Below are 19,641 nucleotides of genomic sequence, written 5' to 3' on the forward strand. Positions count from 1 at the left end.
AGAGCCCTGGGTTGCAAACAAAACATATCTGAGGACTGATCCTGAGCAGCAGGCCACTAGCTTGACACTTCTGTTTCATACTATATTCAATTCTCAACTTTATGCTTGTCATAAAACCCTTGTCAGGATAATTTATTGGGACAGTAGTGCCTATAAGTGTCCCATGAAAGAAAGAAAATTTTTCTACTTTTCACCTATCCACGAACTTTGCATTCTAGACATCAATGCAGAGAGGTGGGGGGGGGGGCAAGGGGATGGTGTAAAGGGACAAAAGTGGTTCGTACAAGGAGAGAGGAAGAGTGCTATATTCTCCCTGAGACTGTTGGTGGGATTTTAGGGATCTCATAAATGCTTGTACTTCTAATGGAGGGGCCTGGTAATGGATATCCAGGGGAAAAAAAGGGTCACTAGACAAATATCCCTGTGCACCAAGATCAGAATAAACCATGCCTTTCAGCAATCATGACTGCTACCTAGAGACTTTGCTGCAAATTTTCTGTAATGGGTAAACCTTAGTGTACTAGTTCTCTATTGCCACTATAATAAACTACTACAGACTTGGTGGCATAAAACAACACAGATTTATCTTCCATTTCTGAGAGTTAGAAGTATGAAGTGGGTCTTCATGGACTATGGTAAAAGTGTTGGCAGGGCTACATCCCCTTCTAGAGACTGTAGGAGATAATCCTTTTCTTTACCCTTTCCAGCTTGGAAAGGCTACCTCCCAATCCTCAGCTCATAGACACTGTCTTCAAAGCCAGCAATGTCCTCTCACGTTTTTAAGGACCCTTGTGATTACAACGGGTTCACCCAGTTAACCAGAATAGCCTTCCTATTTTAAGGTCAGCTGAATAAGCAACCTTAATTCCATCTTCAAGCTTAATTACCCTTTGTCATGTGATGCAACATATTCACAGATTCCAGGGATTAGGACATGCATGTCTTTGGGGGACCATTCTGCCTACCATGACCAGTGATTCCCAAAGACTTTTTGAGTGGGGAGCTATTCAGGATTATATATCTCAACTGCCCTATTGGGTAGGTTCTGATATGTGAATGTTTTTAATTAAAAATATATATGAATGCCATGAGCAAATAAACTCATATGCATTCCACACCTACCAAAATTGATTCTTTTATTTCTATGTGTGTAAGTCAGGTTTCACCTATCTACCGTGAGCTTGTGATTGGGGACCATGCCCCTTACTGATTTTTGTTTCCCCAGCACCTAGCACCATACCTGGCATGTTGTAGAAATTTATTGTTTGTCACAGTAATAAATAAGTGAAAAATGCTTCTTCCGGGGGGGGGGGGGGCGGAGGAGGGAAACATTTGTAGAGTTGTATTTGTTACTTAGGTCAGAGCTGTATATATCTCCAAAGCTGAATATAGTGTTAAAAAAGGACGGGAAGCTGAACATACACTATTTTAAAAATCTATTTAAAATAGATGTCAGAGGCATTTTTTTTTATTATTTCTAGCGGATCATTCATCAGTAGAATAAGGAGCAAAAAAGAAAAGGGAACTGCTCCCCTAAACCATATGAATTCTTACTTATATTTCATTTCAAATCAATAAAGGGAAAGTCACTTCTAAAGTATTATGATTCATGAACTTCATTTACCACTCCTTCTTTTGGATTTGATCAGAATAACCATCTCTATATAGTACTAGAATTGTTGATATTTTATTGCATTACCACATCTCATTATTATGTATTAAACGCTAGTATTTATGGCCACTACTCACCCTGATGTGAGACAGAAAAATATTGAAGGCTTGGCATCAAGGAATAGGCCTGTATAGGGATAAAGGACTGACTAGGAAGAGTCAATGGTCCTTTGGCTACCCCTCAGATCATTAACTCCAAGTGGTTATTTGCTCCCATGCACTGTCCAGTGCCCTGGCTGTTATTGCTGTGATATGTTAGATGAAGAATATATTTTAAATGTTTTAATATGAACTCAGTGCTCATGAAGGGTGCCAGATTGAAAGCACTGGAGTCTGAATTCATCGGGTTATGCACTTGGCTGGTTCCAAGTTACAGAGACATGCTTGACCTTGAATGGCCACCCTGCAAGAGGAAGAAAACACACAGTTTTGCTGAACTTCAAGAGACTTAGGAGCAGCACAGCAGCATCCTGAAGTTAAGCATTTTATCAAGGAGGAAAATAAGACTATTAACTTTGCTTGTACTTGACTTGATTTACTATAATGCCAATACTGGTGTGTGTGTGTGTGTGTGTGTGTGTGTGTGTGTCTGTGTGTGGTGGGGAGGGCAGTGGGTTAGGATACACAACTACTTCAACATAAAACAAATAAATGCCCTATTATCAATGCACTAAACCACTTAAACATGCAGCAATCTTTTTAACAACTGGTATGTGTATTCCAACTGAATGGCCAATCTTCATTCCATTTTGCATACCTGAGAAGAGCCCTTAGCTTTCTAAAAATCATAGACTGAGGAGGAAAAAAGTTGGAGCTATCCAGAGTTTTTATTATAGATATGAGAAAACCAAGGCTCAGAGTGGAAAAGTGACCTGAGGAGGCCCATATCACTAGTATGAGACTGGGAGCAGAGCCCAGGTTTTCTGATTAACAGGCAAGGGCTTTTCTAGTATATCATGTTGTCTCTCTAAGGGAGAAAAAACTAGCTGCTCTCTGAACCTTTTAAATATTTAGTGTCAATTATTTTCATAAGTGTGCATTCTTTTGGCCTGTTAGGCATTTTTCCTCCATTCTGATCTATTCATTCACCTTAGGTTAAGAAGACTATCATTTTTCACACATTTAAGCTTCCTTAAGTATTAAAAAAATACCTCTTAGTTAATAATATGCAACTGGCAAACTCACAACTTCCAAATTAAGAACATTATTTCCACAAATGATACAAAATGCAAACATCTCAACTTCCTTCCTAAGTTTCTCTTTTAATCTGTCATTTTATTTTCTGATACTTTTTTTCTCCTATAGTGATCTGAACTTTTTGGCAATAGTATTGTCTTAAAGGCAGTACCTCAAGAAGAATGGCGAATAGAGCTACATGCATAGTTAAAACTGACAAATCCATTTAAAATTCCCATTACAGACTAATCTCAATTCACTGAAACCCAATTTAAGGAAAAAAAGAAACCACTTACTATACCTGTACGGTATTTTTCGATTGGCAATACAAATTCCAAGATTTTAAGGATTTCATTTTTCATGTAATTTCCCTGTAATTTCATTGTTTTCATTGTTTTGTATTTTAAAGAAAGTATAAAGTGATTCCAAAGACTTATCACAAATTCAGATCGTCCTTTTCACTTTTTTACAAGTTAGGATGAGAATTCATATTTGAACAATAATGCATAGCACTACCAATATACAGGTAGCAAAGAAAAAAAACAATATTCTCGATTTCTCACTTACTAAGTACTGAACATTGACCAATATTTTTAATAAGAATGATGGCCAATGAGGGATGTCTTTCAGATAACTGAAGATTTTGAGTAATCTCCAAGTCTCCCTCTTCTCGCCACATTTCCTCACATATTCCATGTACCAGAGGACTAAATATAGAAGCAAATGCTTTGTCAATACTCCAGGTGAATTCTCTCTACATTGGCACATTTACCAAAGGAAAAGACACAATAACTTTTGCCCAGTAGTTGCTCAATAAGTATTTATTGAGCATATAGACTGGTAGATGGATGGATGAAAGGAAGGACAGAATGGTAAATAAATGAATGCAATACCATGTTAATACAGATATTTTACTTGAGACTTTCCTAAAAAATTAAAACATTAATTTCAGGAGGCAAATATTTGTTTTGTCATTAAAATTCTGTGAATGAAAATATTTTTTCCATTGATATGGAGAAATACCATGCTTATTTGCAGTCAGTGAGAAGCACTAAATGGTTCTGCAAACATCCATTAGCCACTGCTGTTCCCACATACTTTGCCTATATTCCCATCAGTCAAGGAGTCTCTTGGTTTTAGCAGCTGTATATAAAAAAGGTCATAGGGTCATTCAAATACGTAGGAAAGCTTGCATATTTGATCTTGCAAAGACTCTCAATTATGAAGTACAAACACAAACTTACCTATACAATGGCCAAGTAAGTTTTTAGAAATTTAAAATAATGCGTTTCATGTACATGACACTCAATGAAAATAACTGATTTTATCAGTGAAACATTCCCTTCTTTTCACATTGTGCAACAAAGTGTTCAATTCCCAAAGTAAATTTCAGTGTAGAATGCACATACCTTGGTAGATCCAGAAGTTACTGGAACCAAAAAGGAGACAGCTGAATAAAGGTCACCCTTGTAATTCCTGTAAACAAATTAGGCCAAATTATCCTTCAAACATCTGTACAAGCAGATCCAAAGCAGTCCTTCTATTAGGGAAAGGAAGAGACACATGTGGGGTTGGGGCAGGAGTAGGTGTGGGGGTGTGATTATAAGACTTCATTTTGTAATTCACAAGGGATAATGGGGTCAGTTTCCTAAAAGGTCTGCTTAAAACCTCACACAATTATATTAACTATGTTGCCAATAAGGAGTTTTTTAATTAACAATAAGTATACCTAGAGGGCTATGGAATTCTCACCCACAAAGACTGTCCCAACTTAATACCATGCAATTATTATTCAATATACCACTCATTTTGAGATGAAATGACCACAGTTTCAAGGAGTTTTCACCAATATAAACAATTTACAGTAATTTCAATTTCTTAAACTAAAATAGTCTTTTATGGTTTACCAAAAGCTTTCCTATACACATTTTATTTAATCCTCAAAACAATTCCAAGGAAACAGAGACTGAGAGGTTAAATGGCTGGAACAATGTCACATGTGCAGCTAGGCAGAGCCAGGACTAGAATCCACGTCCCTTCACTTTTGGTTCAGTCATTTTTCCAATGTCCCACATGACTTCCTTCATTCGACAGTTATAAAATTTACTATATGTCTCCATAGGCCACACTTGCTACTGAGCAACAAGGCAGGAAATATACCTGATAATAATCCCTACTATTTCACTCAACTTGAGAGATACATTTCTTCCTTTGATTTGTACAGTACCCACTATGAAGTCATACAGATGTTTAACATATGAACTTTTAAAAGTCCTTCAGTGGTAGTGTAACTTGGTACACTATTTACGGCAGGCAACTTATCAGTAGGTACCAAAAGCCTTAAAAACATGCATTCCTTTTGGCCTACTCTGCATGTATACATTTCTAAGGCAATTATCAGAGATGTACACAAACAGGTATGTGTAAGAATTTTTGTCATGATGTTTTTTATAACAAATACTGGAAATTGCCTAAATGCCCAATAATTGGAGTTCAGTTAAAAAAAATCATGGAATAACCATATGATAGATTACTAAGCTGCTATTAAATAAGAGATTGTTAGGATTTGTCATTTCATATAATTTCTACCTATGACTTTGATTTGCTGCTTTTAAATTATACTCTGGAAGAGGTGGGAGAGGGGAAATATAAAATTTTCCTTTACATAGTTGGTTGTTTCTTCACGTCTCTGTGTCTCTGTGTCTTCCTCTGTCTGTATCTCTTTCTCTACACACACACGCGCGCACACACACACACACACACACACACACACACGTATATACATATATATATGTATATACACGTATATACACATATATACATATATATATACATATATACACACAAACATATATATACATATATACATGTGTTTGTGGTATGTGTATGTGTATAGATACATGTATTTTTTACGCACAAATGTTACCAATATATTGATAAATGAAAAAAACACATTATAAAGTAGTTATAGGAGTCCAGCTTAAAAAAGATACATATGTATGTAAAATATATATGATTTTCTGCTTTCTGTGTATCTGTATTTTCTAATTTTCTATAATGAACATATATCACTCATATATTAAAAAAACTATGTTTTAAATTCTTCAAAAATTCATTTTAGGTTGGTGGGGGGGATGGGTTCAATAGTTGATGGGTATAAAGGAGTCCATTTGTTGTGATGAGCACCAGGTGTCATATGGAAGTGTTGAATCACTATCCTGTATACCTGAAACTAATACTACACTGCATGTTAACTAACTGTAATTTAAATTGAAAAAATAAATAAAACAAAAAACAAGCTTCAAAAAATCCATTTTAGAAAAAGCAGTGTGGTGAATTAAAACAAAAGAAAAAGGAAAACAAAAACTGCAAAGATTTTCTTAAGTTTATTTATTTATTTTTGAGAGAGAGAGGGTGAGAGCACACAAGCAGGGGAGGGACAGAGAGAAAGTGCAACACAGAATCCAAAGCTGACTCCAGGCTCTGAGCTGTCAGCACAGAGCCCCACATGGGGCTTGAACTCACTAACTGTGAGATCTTGACCTGAGCCAAAGTTGGATGCTTAACCTTAAGACTCAGCCACCCAGGCACCGCTGGAGAACAAAAACTTTAAGCTGTCGTAGTCCAATATTTTATGATTGGCACTCAATTAACCTTATGGCCCCAATTTATCAATCAAGTAAACCCCAAACCCATTATTTTTTATTTTTTAAGTTTATTTAGTTTTGAGAGAGAGAGACTGAGAGAGTGGGGGAGGGGCAGAGAGAGAAGGAGAGAGACAGTCCCAAGCAGGCTCCACACTGTCAGCCCAGAGCCCTGTGTGGGGCTTGAACCCACGAACCACGAGATCATGACCTGAGCCGAAACCAACAGTCAGACACTTAACTGAGCCACCTAGGCATCCCAACTGTTATTTTTTTTATATTGAGGCAAAAATCTCATCAATAAGGACAAACAATTTAAAATTTCTACACAATAAATCAAGACAGAAGAAAATATATAAATGCAGTTTTTTAAAAAAATGTAGGTCAATAGCATTATTGTCATGTTTCACAAAGATCATCAATGTGACCTTATAATGATAATAATAGAGTATTATATTATTACTAATGATCTCCATAGCCAATATACCATAAATAAATCATTCATAATAGACTGAAGTGGTACTCTTAATTAGTTGCAATCTAATTGCCCAATGTGCATTTTTCATCACTGTTAATGTTGCTCAAAAAAGACATAGTTCTGCTCAAGTGTTCATGTGGTTCCATAACAGTGCTAAGTTAGAATCTTTCAAGGGAAGACATTTCAGAAAGTACTTAGATCTTGACTACAAAAAAGTATTTCTGGCTCTTCTGCCACATATACCAGAGCAAGTCTGTAGAAATTGGCTTCATACCCATCAGGCTGATTTTCAAGGAGATTAGCAAAAAATGCTTTAAAAAAATAAACTGCCCTACATGCAGCATTTTGCCTTGGTGAGATACACAGAGAACTGGGAAGCAAGAGGGGCTTTGAAATTATTTAGCTCTTCTTTGCTCACTTCTCAACTGCCTTCAAACTGAAGCCTTTAGGAGGCTATCTCCCCATTTATGATTAGAGAAGGCCAGTTCTTATGTCAATCTATACAAGATACCCCAGGTCACTTGCCATCATTTACCAGTTCAAACATGTACCACTTTCCTCACCTTCCACCTCTTTATTTCACTCAAGAATTTATCTCCAAAAAAGAAACTGTTGACTGTCTTAATACTGCATGGGGGCTAGCTACCCTTTAGAAAAAAAAAAAAAAAAAAAAGAATGTTTGACAGGACCATCATTGAACACAACCTAATAATGCACACCAGAGGCAAAAACAGCAGGAGCCACAAATGTTAGAAATGCATCTCAAGTACTATTGGTTTTGGAGATAGAGCCTGCAAAGCAGAGTTCTAAAGCCAAATCTGAACAGCTCATTAAGAGTTCATCTAACCCACACTTTAATTAGAGCCACCACCTCTTGTTTGGTCCTACATAGAGAATAATATTCTACATCTTTCAGTTGTCTGCCTCTTAAGATGAGAGAGCCAATCATCTGAGATTGGCTATGGAGATGAAATGCATAAATTGGGGGCGCCTGGGTGGCGCAGTCGGTTAAGCGTCCGACTTCAGCCAGGTCACGATCTCGCGGTCCGTGGGTTCGAGCCCCGCGTCGGGCTCTGGGCTGATGGCTCAGAGCCTGGAGCCTGTTTCCGATTCTGTGTCTCCCTCTCTCTCTGCCCCTCCCCCGTTCATGCTCTGTCTCTCTCTGTCCCCCAAAAAATAAATAAACGTTGAAAAAAAAGAATTAAAAAAAAAAAAAAAGAAATGCATAAATTGAAGGAGAGCAGAAGAATGGCCTAAGAGTCTGGCTAAAAAAAACATATTTATATAAATATGTATGCATATAAGGATGCATATATATGTGTGTATGGATAGATATGTTCTGCAGATAAATTTTAAAGGTATAATTTCTATTTGTTTAGGAAATGGGCCATTTTTTACTTATTTTCAATAGTTAATTATATACTAAGTATAACTATAACAACTTATTAGCACTTTCTATTTTCAAGGGACTTTGGGCTGCATATAGGTCACACTTTATTTTACTAATGAGTATATCTTTACATATTGCTACACATACTTTGAAAGCCCTAATGCTATTTTTCTAATGGGACGTTTACTCAAAGACCTTGCAGAAAATAATTGTGTTAATAACAGAGACAGTTTCCCCATTACAATGATCAGTGCTCTCAGACAATTAATGCCACAACACTCTGTATTGTCACTTTCATCTTCAGGGCCTAGAGAACTTCGAGGTTTACGTTATTGGCTGCAGCTTCTTTTTTTTTCTGGCAATATGGGCCTTTCTAATGATGAGACCTGCCAAAACTTGTCAATGCTATTTTTCTTCTTTTCCATTAGAGGTGACTGTGGCTGAATAGCCAAGTAATCTATAGTCTAACTTCACTTAATTGTTTTTACTACATGACATGAAGAAATACAGTGAGTAATCACGCCTGTTTTACATGAAGCAAATTGCTAGTGCTTTCCACAGCAATGTGAAGAAGTCTTAACTTGCCTAATCTCCCTTGAACATCCTGTTCAAATCCCGACAGGATAAACTCAGCCCTCCTTGGCTCTCCAATGACTAAAGACTAGATTGGATCAGTGGATCTCAATCATTTTCCCTGTCTGTAGATCTCTTCAAAACAAAGGAGAGAGACAATACTACCCCAGTCACATCTGTATATTCCTCTCCCTCTAGCACCATCTCTCAAGGATAACAGGTTTACCCTCTCTTATTTATTACTGAAACTTCACTTCTAAGGTGGCAGTATTTATTTTTGTGTTTCTTGTTTCTTTGTTTTCTAAGTGTATTCTTCTGCAGTGAAAGTTATACAGATTTATTGCAGAAAATCTGGAAAATGCATAAGGTATAAAAGAAAAAAAATCACTTAATACCTACCTCCTCCAAACACAAATAATCACTTTTAGCACTTTTGTGCATCGTTTTCCAGTCTTTTTTTTTTCTTTCTTATATACTGGGTAAATACAATTTTGTATCCTGCTTTATTACTTGATAGCATAACATAAATGTTTTCTTTTTATCATAAAATATTTGTAAACATCATCTTTAATGGCCATAAAATATTACATTGTCTGGATGTACCATAAATCACTTAGCAATTCCCTTGTTGAATATTTAGGTTCCTTCATTTTTTCCATTATTAAAATTTCTGGTGAAAATCCTTGCCAATACAGCTTTTCCTGCACTTTGCATTACTTCTTTTGGACAAATTCCAAGAAGTAGAATTACTGGGTCAAATGGGTATGAGCATTTTTAAGGCTTTTGCTGCAAACTGCCAAATCTATACCAATGAACATTTCATCATGTCCTTATATTCATTCATGTATTCACCCAATACTTATTAAACACCTACTATGTACCAGGTACTGTGCGAGGTGATATGGATGCATTAGTGAACAACACAGACACAAAGTCCATGCCCTCATAGAGCTAATATGCTAGTACATTTGACAAATTATAAATACATAAAAATACAGTGTGGTACCAGGTAGTGGTGAGTAATATGAGGAAAAATAGAAATGGAAAAAGGCACAGGAAATGAAGAATCATGACTGGACTCATTACACAGGATGGCCAAGGAAGGCCTCTATGATTAAGGAATATTTGATCAAAGATCTGAATAAAGTGGGAAAGTAAGCTTATAGAAATCTTGGAGCAAATTCATTTCAGGCAGAGGAAATGGCAAGTGCAAAGACCCTGAGAGACAAAAAATGCATGGCATGTCTAAGAAACAAAATGGAAGACAGTGTGGCTAGAATGTTATGACCAAGGTTTGGTGGGGAAAACAGTAAGATGCAAGACCCAAAAACAGACCAAATCACACAGGGCCTTGAAGGCCATAGCAAAGATTTAAAATTATTTTTCAAATTTTTGTTTTAAGTGTAAGAAGAAGGCAGCCATTGGAGGGCAAAGAGAAGGAAAATCACAAGATCTTATTTATGTTTTAAAAGGATCACCCTGGTTGCTGTGTAGAAAACTACAGAGGGGCAAAAATGTGTGTAGGGGCACACTTAGGAGTTATTTCAGTATTCTAGGTGAGAGATGATGGTGGTTTGGTCTAAGGTGTTAATGATGAAGATAAAATGTTTCAGACAAGATACAGTCTGAAGGTATAGTCAACATTTGTTAATTGGCTGGATGTTAGGTGTAAAAAAAAATGAATCAAGAAGGACTCTAAGGTGTGGAGCTTGAACAAGTGCACTGAGCAGTATCTTACAAAACCGACCAAAAAAGTCCTTGTTTTTATTGTTTCTAACTTGCATTTATTTTGATCATTGAAGATGGAGCTTTTTTTTCACATTTATTGACCATTGTATGAATAATCTGTTCATGCCTTTGTTCAGATAGCATTCATAAAATCCTTTCCTTCCTTAGCTTCTATTTCATTATTTTCTGGTTTGCCTCTTACCTCTCTGACCTTAATCTGACTTGCTTTCCATTGAAGGCTTCTCTTACTTCTCCAACCTCTTAAAGTCCAGAGTTTCTCCAGAGTTTCTCAGGATTTCATCCTTGCGTCTCTTCTTACCCCATATACACTCCTTAGGTGAACTCCCCCACCTATTCCTATGATTTCAACTACTACATTGACCAATGACACACAAATATCTACCTCCAGACCTCATCTTCAGATCTGGATTTCCACCTGTTACAAACCATCCCCATCTGGATGTCTGGATGGCGTCTTACATTAAATAAATCCAAACTTGACCTCATTATCCCCACCAAAACAGACTTTTTCTTCTATTTTCCCTATACTGCTTAATAGCATTACCTAATTTCCCAAGCCAAAGTCTCAGAGTCACTCCTCCCTCTCCGTCACCCTCTACATGTTTTCATTTTCCAAGTCCTCCTAAGGTTACCTTATGAGTGGTTCTCGAATTCCTTGCCCCACCTCCATCTGCCACTGTTTTTGGTGCATATCCTCATAATTGCTCAGTTGCAACACAGTCTCTCAATGTCTCACTACTACTACTCTTAATCGATTTCAATCCATTCTTCATACAGATGTCATCTTCCTAAAACCCAAAGTTGGTGACTTGTCCCCACCATTTTAAAGCCCCTCATCTAAAGTTCATTTACTGAGACAGAGAGAGAGAGAGAGAGAGAGAGAGAGAGAGAGACAGAGAGAGAGAGAGAGAGAGACAGAGACAGAGAGAGAGAGAGAAAACATGCATGAGCAGGGGGAGGGGCAGAGAGAGAGGAAGAGACAGAATCCCAAGCAGGCTCTGCATTGTCAGCACAGAGCCTAACTCAGGGCTCAATTTCACAATCTGTGAGATCATGATGCAAGCCGAAATAAAGAGTCAGATGCCCAACCGACTGAGCCACCCATATGCCTGCCCCTAAGGTCCCTCATTAGTTCAGTAGACTCTGCTACAACATACTACATTGCATCATTTTGGATAAACAGCAGAAAAACCACCATTCTCCAGTTTAACTCTCCAGACAGGGAAGTCTTAATACATTCATTCACTCAACAAATATATACTAAGCATCTTCTGTGTGTCAGGCACAAGGAAATATATAAAATATCTTCCCCCACCTGGATAGGAAATAAAATGAAACTCTATTATCCTGGGTTGGTATTCTCCATTGCTAATTTAGCCTCGTGCACTCTTGCAATCCTTTCCATGTAGAATGTGGTTCCCCTGTTCTCTGACTAAAACATTCCTAGCTGTTTTTTAAAAGCCAATTCATGATACATCTTTTGTAAAACTGTCTATACCTTTGAGCTTCCAGAGTATTCTAATTATTCCTCTTCTAGAGGGCTTGTTATATAACAATATGCTTATATGTCTGTCTCCTCCATTAGTAAGTTTTTTTTTAATTTTTTTTTAATGTTTATTTTTGAGAAAGAGACAAAGCATGAGCAGGGAGGGGCAGAGAGAGGGAGACACAGAATTTGAAGCAGGCTCTAGGCTCTGAGCTGTCAGCACAGAGCCTGACGTGGGGCTCAAACCCACAAACTGTGAGATCATGACCTGAGCGGAAGTCGGCGCTTAACGGACTGAGCCCCCCAGGCACCCTTAGATGGTAAGTTTTTAAAGTGTCTTTGTATCACTGGGTAAACACAGGCACTTTTAAAAAGTTTTGGCAAATGAATGAATGAGAAAATGAACATATGGTGTTTTTTCTTCATGAAGATTATTTTATGATGTATAATCAGGGGCGCCTGGGTGGCTCAGTGGCTTAAGCGTCTGACTCTTGATTTCGGCTCAGGTCATGATATCAGGGTCATGATATCTAGCCCCATGTAACGCTCCTTGCTGGGGGTGGAACCTACTTGAGTCTCTCTCTCCCCCTCCCTTTGTCCCTCCCCTGTTCTCTCGCTCACTAGCTCTCTTTTGCTCTCTTTCTCTCTAAAAAAAACTATGATGTACAATCAAACCTGTGTAATACTGAAGTCTTCATGGAAAAGACTTGGGACTTCAACACACATCGTCCCAGAACTCTGTGTAAAGTTGATTCTTTTTCTGCCTTTTCAACAACAAAGAAGTCTCAAGTATTTTGCTAAATATCTGGGACCAGAGTTCTCTCACTACATCTATTGCTGTTTTAAACATTTCCTTAAACATGTTTTATCCCATGTTTTACAGAAATATATTGTTGAAATTTTCTCGATTCTGTGTTGAATTACCCTTAAAATATTTCCATTGCACTGAATTCTAATTGTTTGCATTAAAATTGCCTCACTTTCACAAGTTGTCCAATGTTTCATCAAGGCAATATCTCAAATGCAAGAAAAGAACAAAACAATGGGAAAAAATGTAGCACCCTTGTGTTAACACTTCATGGGTTTGAAACCAAAAATAAATGGTGTCACACCTAAGGGTTGACATTTTATTACACTAAACATGAAAGACAAATCACAAATGCACCAACAATGTATGGATATGTGCACAGAGTAAATCTGTAATAAAAGATAACATCCCAGGAAATCAGTGTATTATTTTAGCTTCTACCCAAGATCATTGAAAGAATGTATGAGCCAAAACCAATATAAAGAATAATATTTCACATTACACTTATAATTCGCTAGGATATGCATAAAGGAATGGTCGGATTTAGAAAAAGAATAAAGAGGTTAAGCACTACCAACACTTTAGTGAATGTCCCAGCATTTCCTTTCTCATAAACCTATACACTACCTCAATTCTTGGAAGGAAAGAAAGAAAGAAAAGAGAAAGAAAGGGAAGGGGGAAGAAATGAGAGTGATTTTATTGTTTTTTCAGGGTACAAGAGTCTTCTCAAATCTAAGCAATAGGTATCAATTGGCCAATCAACTGCACAGCGTTTTCCCTTAGAGGTCATTAAATCTCATTAGTGAAATTAATACTATCTTTCCAAAAGCAGTTTCTCATTTGACTTGCATAGCAATGATGTCAATGCTTCCCTACATTGCTTAAAGCTCTAAACATATAATGATTCACAATCACAAAAATATATTCATTTCAAGCATAGAGTAAGCAAATAAGTGATTTATGTTTCTGTAAATGATGTTTGTAAAATGCATGTCAAAAATGTATGTATACTTTTTAATAAATATTCCTTTAGAAAAAAACTCCTTCCCCACACACATAAGCACAAACATATTTTGAGGCTAGTTAATAGAGCAGGAGATCACACGACAATATCACTCAAATGCTTGCAATTAAGCAGAGCAGCTTTAAAAAAAGAAAATCACTAATGCCAAAGGGGGTTAATGCACAGAGTATAAATTCAAAATGTTGATCAGAAACACTTTGTTGATAGGAATCGAGTTAGCTAGGAACATTTCAGATTTAGAAGGCTTCCAGTCACCCTGTGGTTGTAGTGTATTTATACACCTCTATATTTAAACACAGGTGGTAATTACCAAGATTGAGACACCTTTAATAAGGCATCATCATAGGTGCAAAGGATGTGTAGCATAAGATGAGTTCATTATCAATAACTTTCCTGAATTAATCATCTCTTAGGACATTTAATTTTAAATGTACCTGAAAAAACCTGGATTATTGAGATAGGCCATCTGCAGTATCTTTTTCTAATTTCTCTGAACAACTGAAGAGTTTTCTTAAAATGTCCATATACAGCTGTGACACAGGGATTATAATATCTAATAAACCAATTGACCATCTAATCTGGCACCTTCTCTTTGACAGGTGTCTAAACCATATAGAGGCACGAGAAGTAATATAAACACTTACAATCCACCAATTATGCAAAATCATCCAACTGGGAAATTTTCTCCTTGACCTTAGCCAGTGAACAGATTTTCCCTGAAGTATGTAATGTACTTTTATTTTGGCTGCTTTAAAAATCCTCATTCATACAGGCAGCTAAAAACATTAAACTGTGATTCTTAACATTAAAATGAAAATGGATTTCTTTTGATATAACCATAAAGGGATTCTACTGAAAGTTTCATATATACAGCTGCATCAGCATCCTGAATATTCACAGTAACTTTCTACTAAATAGGAGAACAACTGAAAAGTAAATATACAGTAATTTTGAAAGGGAAACTGAGGTTATAACACAAGAACATCATTTGGATGAATAGCCAAAATTCATTGATCAGATATTTGGAACCATCCAGATGATTGTCTGTTATTTTGCATCGTACATCCAGATGTCATGAATCTGCTGAAAGGCTAGAGGAAATCGACGTGACACAGAAGATAGGGCACAGACAGATAGTAGGGAATCTCCATGTTCAACAATGATGATTGACTGAATTTTTCATGTTTTACTCAGATATTTTCATGTCACACCAGTATGGCTCAAGTAACAGAAGTAAACCAATTAACAAATTCAGTACCCAACAACTGGATACCAATATCATCAATATTCCCTAAAATGTAAAAATGTAAATATTGTTTTTCCTAAACTTTTTTATTTATTTATTTATTTATTTATTTATTTTTCAACGTTTATTTATTTTTGGGACAGAGAGAGACAGAGCATGAACGGGGGAGGGGCAGAGAGAGAGGGAGACACAGAATCGGAAGCAGGCTCCAGGCTCTGAGCCATCAGCCCAGAGCCCGACGCGGGGCTCGAACTCACGGACCGTGAGATCGTGACCTGGCTGAAATCGGACGCTTAACCAACTGCGCCACCCAGGCGCCCCTGTTTTTCCTAAACTTTTAAATCACTACTTCATTCTGTCGTTAATAATTCTGTCTGAGATATTTATGTTTTGAAATTCTAGTCACTTTAAAACAAAAATACCTGTTGACATAGAAATATGTATCTTCATTCTTTTTTCATCATCAAAATCCTTTTTGGGAATCACTCTTTCTTAGCCAAAATATAGAAATTTGTTTACAGCCATAAACTCACAAGAAAAAATATTAGTTTATCAGGACCCACAGCCGATAATATTGCAAAAGGCTTAACATGGATTGCAATTCAGCTCATATTAGAGTTTGTGATTCCAAAATTCAATTTTGTAAGTCATAATCAGCCACAAAAATGTTACAACAGAATATGAGAAACATTAAAAGGCAATTTCCTCATTGTTGACTACTTATCAACTGACAACTTAGTCAATTAAAATTAAAACAATCAGCATGCTTTATGGTGACGGGTAAAATGAGTGTTTTACAGATTTCAAATAAATGTTTTCAAATCCATTTTGTCGCTGTAATAAAAAAACAAGTGGGTCATAGATATTTTAATAAAATTGTTTTTATATTTGGAAAGGAAAAATAACCAATCCTACTGGAAAAGTCAAGCATCATTTATATTTAACTTTACTATGATCACTAACTAGGCTTCTTCAAAGTCTACAAAATCATAATTTGAATGAACATATTTTTTCAATATAATAGCTATTACGAAACTATTTTACGGCTGCGAATGTCCTCGTAGAACAAAAACGCTCTGTAGCACACATAAATACCAACAGGAATGCACGAATCAAACCTCTATTTCTGTGATTATTTTTAAAGAACTGCGTGAGTAGGGGACAGAGAGGGTAAGGCAGTAGATCTTCGGGAAAATGACAGAGATGGCACTGATTTTTTGTTCTGCTTAATCATTTATTGCTCACAAATTCAATTCCTCAGCCTTTTATGGTTACTTTCAGAGACCAACAGGCTGGCATGAAATTAAATTAACAAGCAGGTTCCCATCCTGAATTAGTGACTCCCAGCTGTCTGTCCGTCTAGTTTCCATGGCAGTAGAAGAATCGGTGGAAAATGAGGTGCAGAAAATTGTAAGAAGCCAACATATCAAACTCTTTAAGTTGATTTCTTTAAACCGATGAATCAGTAGCGGGGGTGGTGGGGGTAGGCAGAATCGAAGTTAAAGTTTTTAATATCCTGGCTTGTTGAAAAAGCCAGTGTGTTTCTGTTTTTGTAATTGCTAAGGGATGCAAACATCTCCTTATGCATTTCATTGAAGGCTGTAGATTCAGGATGGCATACAGTTTATTATGTATTTTATAGTAATCCAAGAGTGTTTAATGTAGTTTACATTATGTTAAAGTGTTTTATTTTTTCTTTCTCTTTTTGACAAAAATATTAAGCTTCATCAGGCTGTTAAATGGCTCCAAACTTCTAGATACTAAGTAAGAAATTCTCTCAACAAACCTGATGTTTGTCTGTATTACCCCAAACAGCTGGATGGTTGATGAACTTTTCACTTACATATTTGAGATAGAGCCATAGAGACCTTTCATAAGCACCCAGAAAAAAATACTAATCTTGGCCCATACCTACCATAAACACAGATATGAAGGCTAAGAGTAAGAGCTTCACAGGGGGTGATCCACTAATATGAAAAGAGACCATTTAACACATTTTCCTATGTTCATTTTTCAATTAGCTTCTCCACTCATACAGTTAGAGTAGAGTGGGAACGGAGAACCCAATATTTCAGAATCATTACATCACACTGAAAACATCATCCAAGAGGTAGTGGTTAGTTGGCATATATGCATGTTTCACCATATGCTATTGTTTACCTAACGTGGAGGCTTGGACAGGAAGTAAAAGTCATATTTTTTAAAAAATTGTAAATTATCCAAGATTATACTTCCAGGTCTAGAAATGAGTCCTAAAGTTACATAAGAATTTAACAGGCTTTATTTATCAGACCCTAAATTATTATTTTTTAAATATTAGGAATCCAACATCAACTGTAAAAATATTTACCATCTCCAATTAAAACTAGTTTGCTTGATTGTGTACAAAAATGTTAACAGTGCAACTGATATGAATATTGTTATACAATAATTTTCACTTTATGCCATCAAATTCCAATTTCCTCAGCCTTATTTTTCATGGGTTCCAAATGTAAGAATTTTGTTGGTCTTGCTAAATTGTACCAACTTGCACCTAGCAAACTACATTATATAATTGTCATAACAGAGTACCACATACTGAAGACACCTGTGGTTGGACCATCGCGGTTATTAGGAATAATCAAAAGCTGTGTGAAATCTTTTCTAGCATTCACCTGCTCAAACTAAGCACGGTTCTAGCTGGTTCTATTTAATATTCACTTTCCTCGGTTTCAAAAAAATTAATGGAAAACAGAAAGAAATAGAAATAATAAGTTAAGCCTGAATAACAGAAAGAAATAACATATTAAGCCAGGATTCAGAATGTTTTACCTTTTAGGGCAAGGAAAAATAATAGTAGTCTACATTCAAAATAGCGATTTAATCGAATACTCAGAACCTGCAGATGATTTAAAACACTTATTGTATATGGAAACAGTTTTGAAATTTGATTCTTCTTAATTTTTTATAATCAGAAGCAGCTACACTCCCAGCTATGGATATATGCTGTTGATCATAACTGCTAAATATTCTCTCCTACAATATTCTTCATGATTTAATCTGCCTGTAGTTGTGCTAGTAATCCAGTTCAAACCTTCATGCCAAATGGCAAATGATGGAAAGCTTCTTTTTTTTTAAGTATGCATGGATTCCTACATTTGAAGGTAAATTGACAGGAATTTAAATATGTATATAGAATTTTCATAAAATTATTATACATGTTTTATATATGATGCATGGCATTCTTTAGATAGTGTGCGTGTGTCTGTGTGTCTGTGTCTGTGTGTGTGTGTGAGAGAGAGAGAGAAAGAGAGAACAAATATGTGAGTACTATTAAAAAATTTGTTTTCATTAAAAAAAATCATGAGTATGCAAAGTACTGGTCTTCTTTTGACCTCAGGTCAGTAAGTAAGTGAGTAAATAAATAAATAAATAAATAGTTTGAGAAACCTTAGGGGATTTATTAACCATAATCTATACTAAGCACTTGATAAACTAAAAACTGAAAGTGATGGACTTCTGGGAAAAGCAAGCTTCAAGCAAAAATTACAAGGATTCTAACTGCTATCTCTAACATAGAATGGAAAAAAATGTGTTATGTTAACTAACACTGAACCTTCTTACCATTTCCATGTTTTTTAAGGTCATCATGGAAAATAAAGTTCAGAGGCAACATATCAAAAACATATTTTGCAGTTTGACGATTTAAAGAAATACTGCACAAAATAAACTTAAATGCTGAGTTGTTCTGCTTCAGCAAGAATCTTTGTATTAAAGGCAAAAAGATACAATGACTATAAGGGGAACTATGATTATGTCAGTGTTATTCACACATAGGATAATTGAATTAAAACAATGAGACTTCTAGGGTGTTCGGACTTGGACTTCCAATTAGGCCTTTGAATGAGACGGTGATTACATATAATCTGATTTTATTTTTTAACACTCCTAAATATTTGAGTATCTGGAGTCTCTCTTAATCACCCTTACAGCACAATGATTCTGCAAAGCCTTCTTTCCTTCAGCCTCACTGTATATTTTGTTCATAATCTGGACCTAGAACTAATGGTAAATACTAATTCATGTATTAAAAAATACTCATTTTCTACTGTGTCTGACATTGTTCTAGGGACTAGACTCCATTAATTTTATTATGAGAATGTCAACATTTGTTTTGTAGAGTTGTTTTCCAGAAACACCTGTTTATCAAAAACATTCTGGGGGACAATCTGAAAACTTTCAAATAACATTTAAAGCATGGATTCATTTTAGAAATTACCTGAACCCCTCTTCACATGTACCTTGTGACTTTTATTATCATTAAAAAGTTCCAACATTACCTGGGCATACTTGAAAGCTTTTAACTACCTTAAAAAAAAAAAAAAAAAAAAAAAAAAAAAAAAAAAAAAAAAAAAAA

At 36.0% G+C, this 19,641-nt stretch overlaps 1 protein-coding gene across 2 annotated transcripts in view; it reads right to left on the minus strand.

Moving 5' to 3' along the window:
• Positions 1 to 19,641, minus strand: part of TENM1 (teneurin transmembrane protein 1) — a 796,361-nt gene that overhangs the window by 774,005 nt on the left and 2,715 nt on the right. For both annotated transcript variants that reach the window (XM_040467962.1, XM_040467961.1), the window contains exon 2: positions 4,257 to 4,323. The gene's annotated coding sequence lies outside the window, so the exon portion shown is untranslated. The remainder of the gene's footprint in view (positions 1 to 4,256; positions 4,324 to 19,641) is intronic.

The sequence above is a fragment of the Herpailurus yagouaroundi genome, unplaced genomic scaffold (genome assembly GCF_014898765.1).
Source record: "Herpailurus yagouaroundi ecotype Mexico unplaced genomic scaffold, PumYag 67641, whole genome shotgun sequence".
Taxonomy (NCBI): Eukaryota; Metazoa; Chordata; class Mammalia; order Carnivora; family Felidae; genus Herpailurus; species Herpailurus yagouaroundi.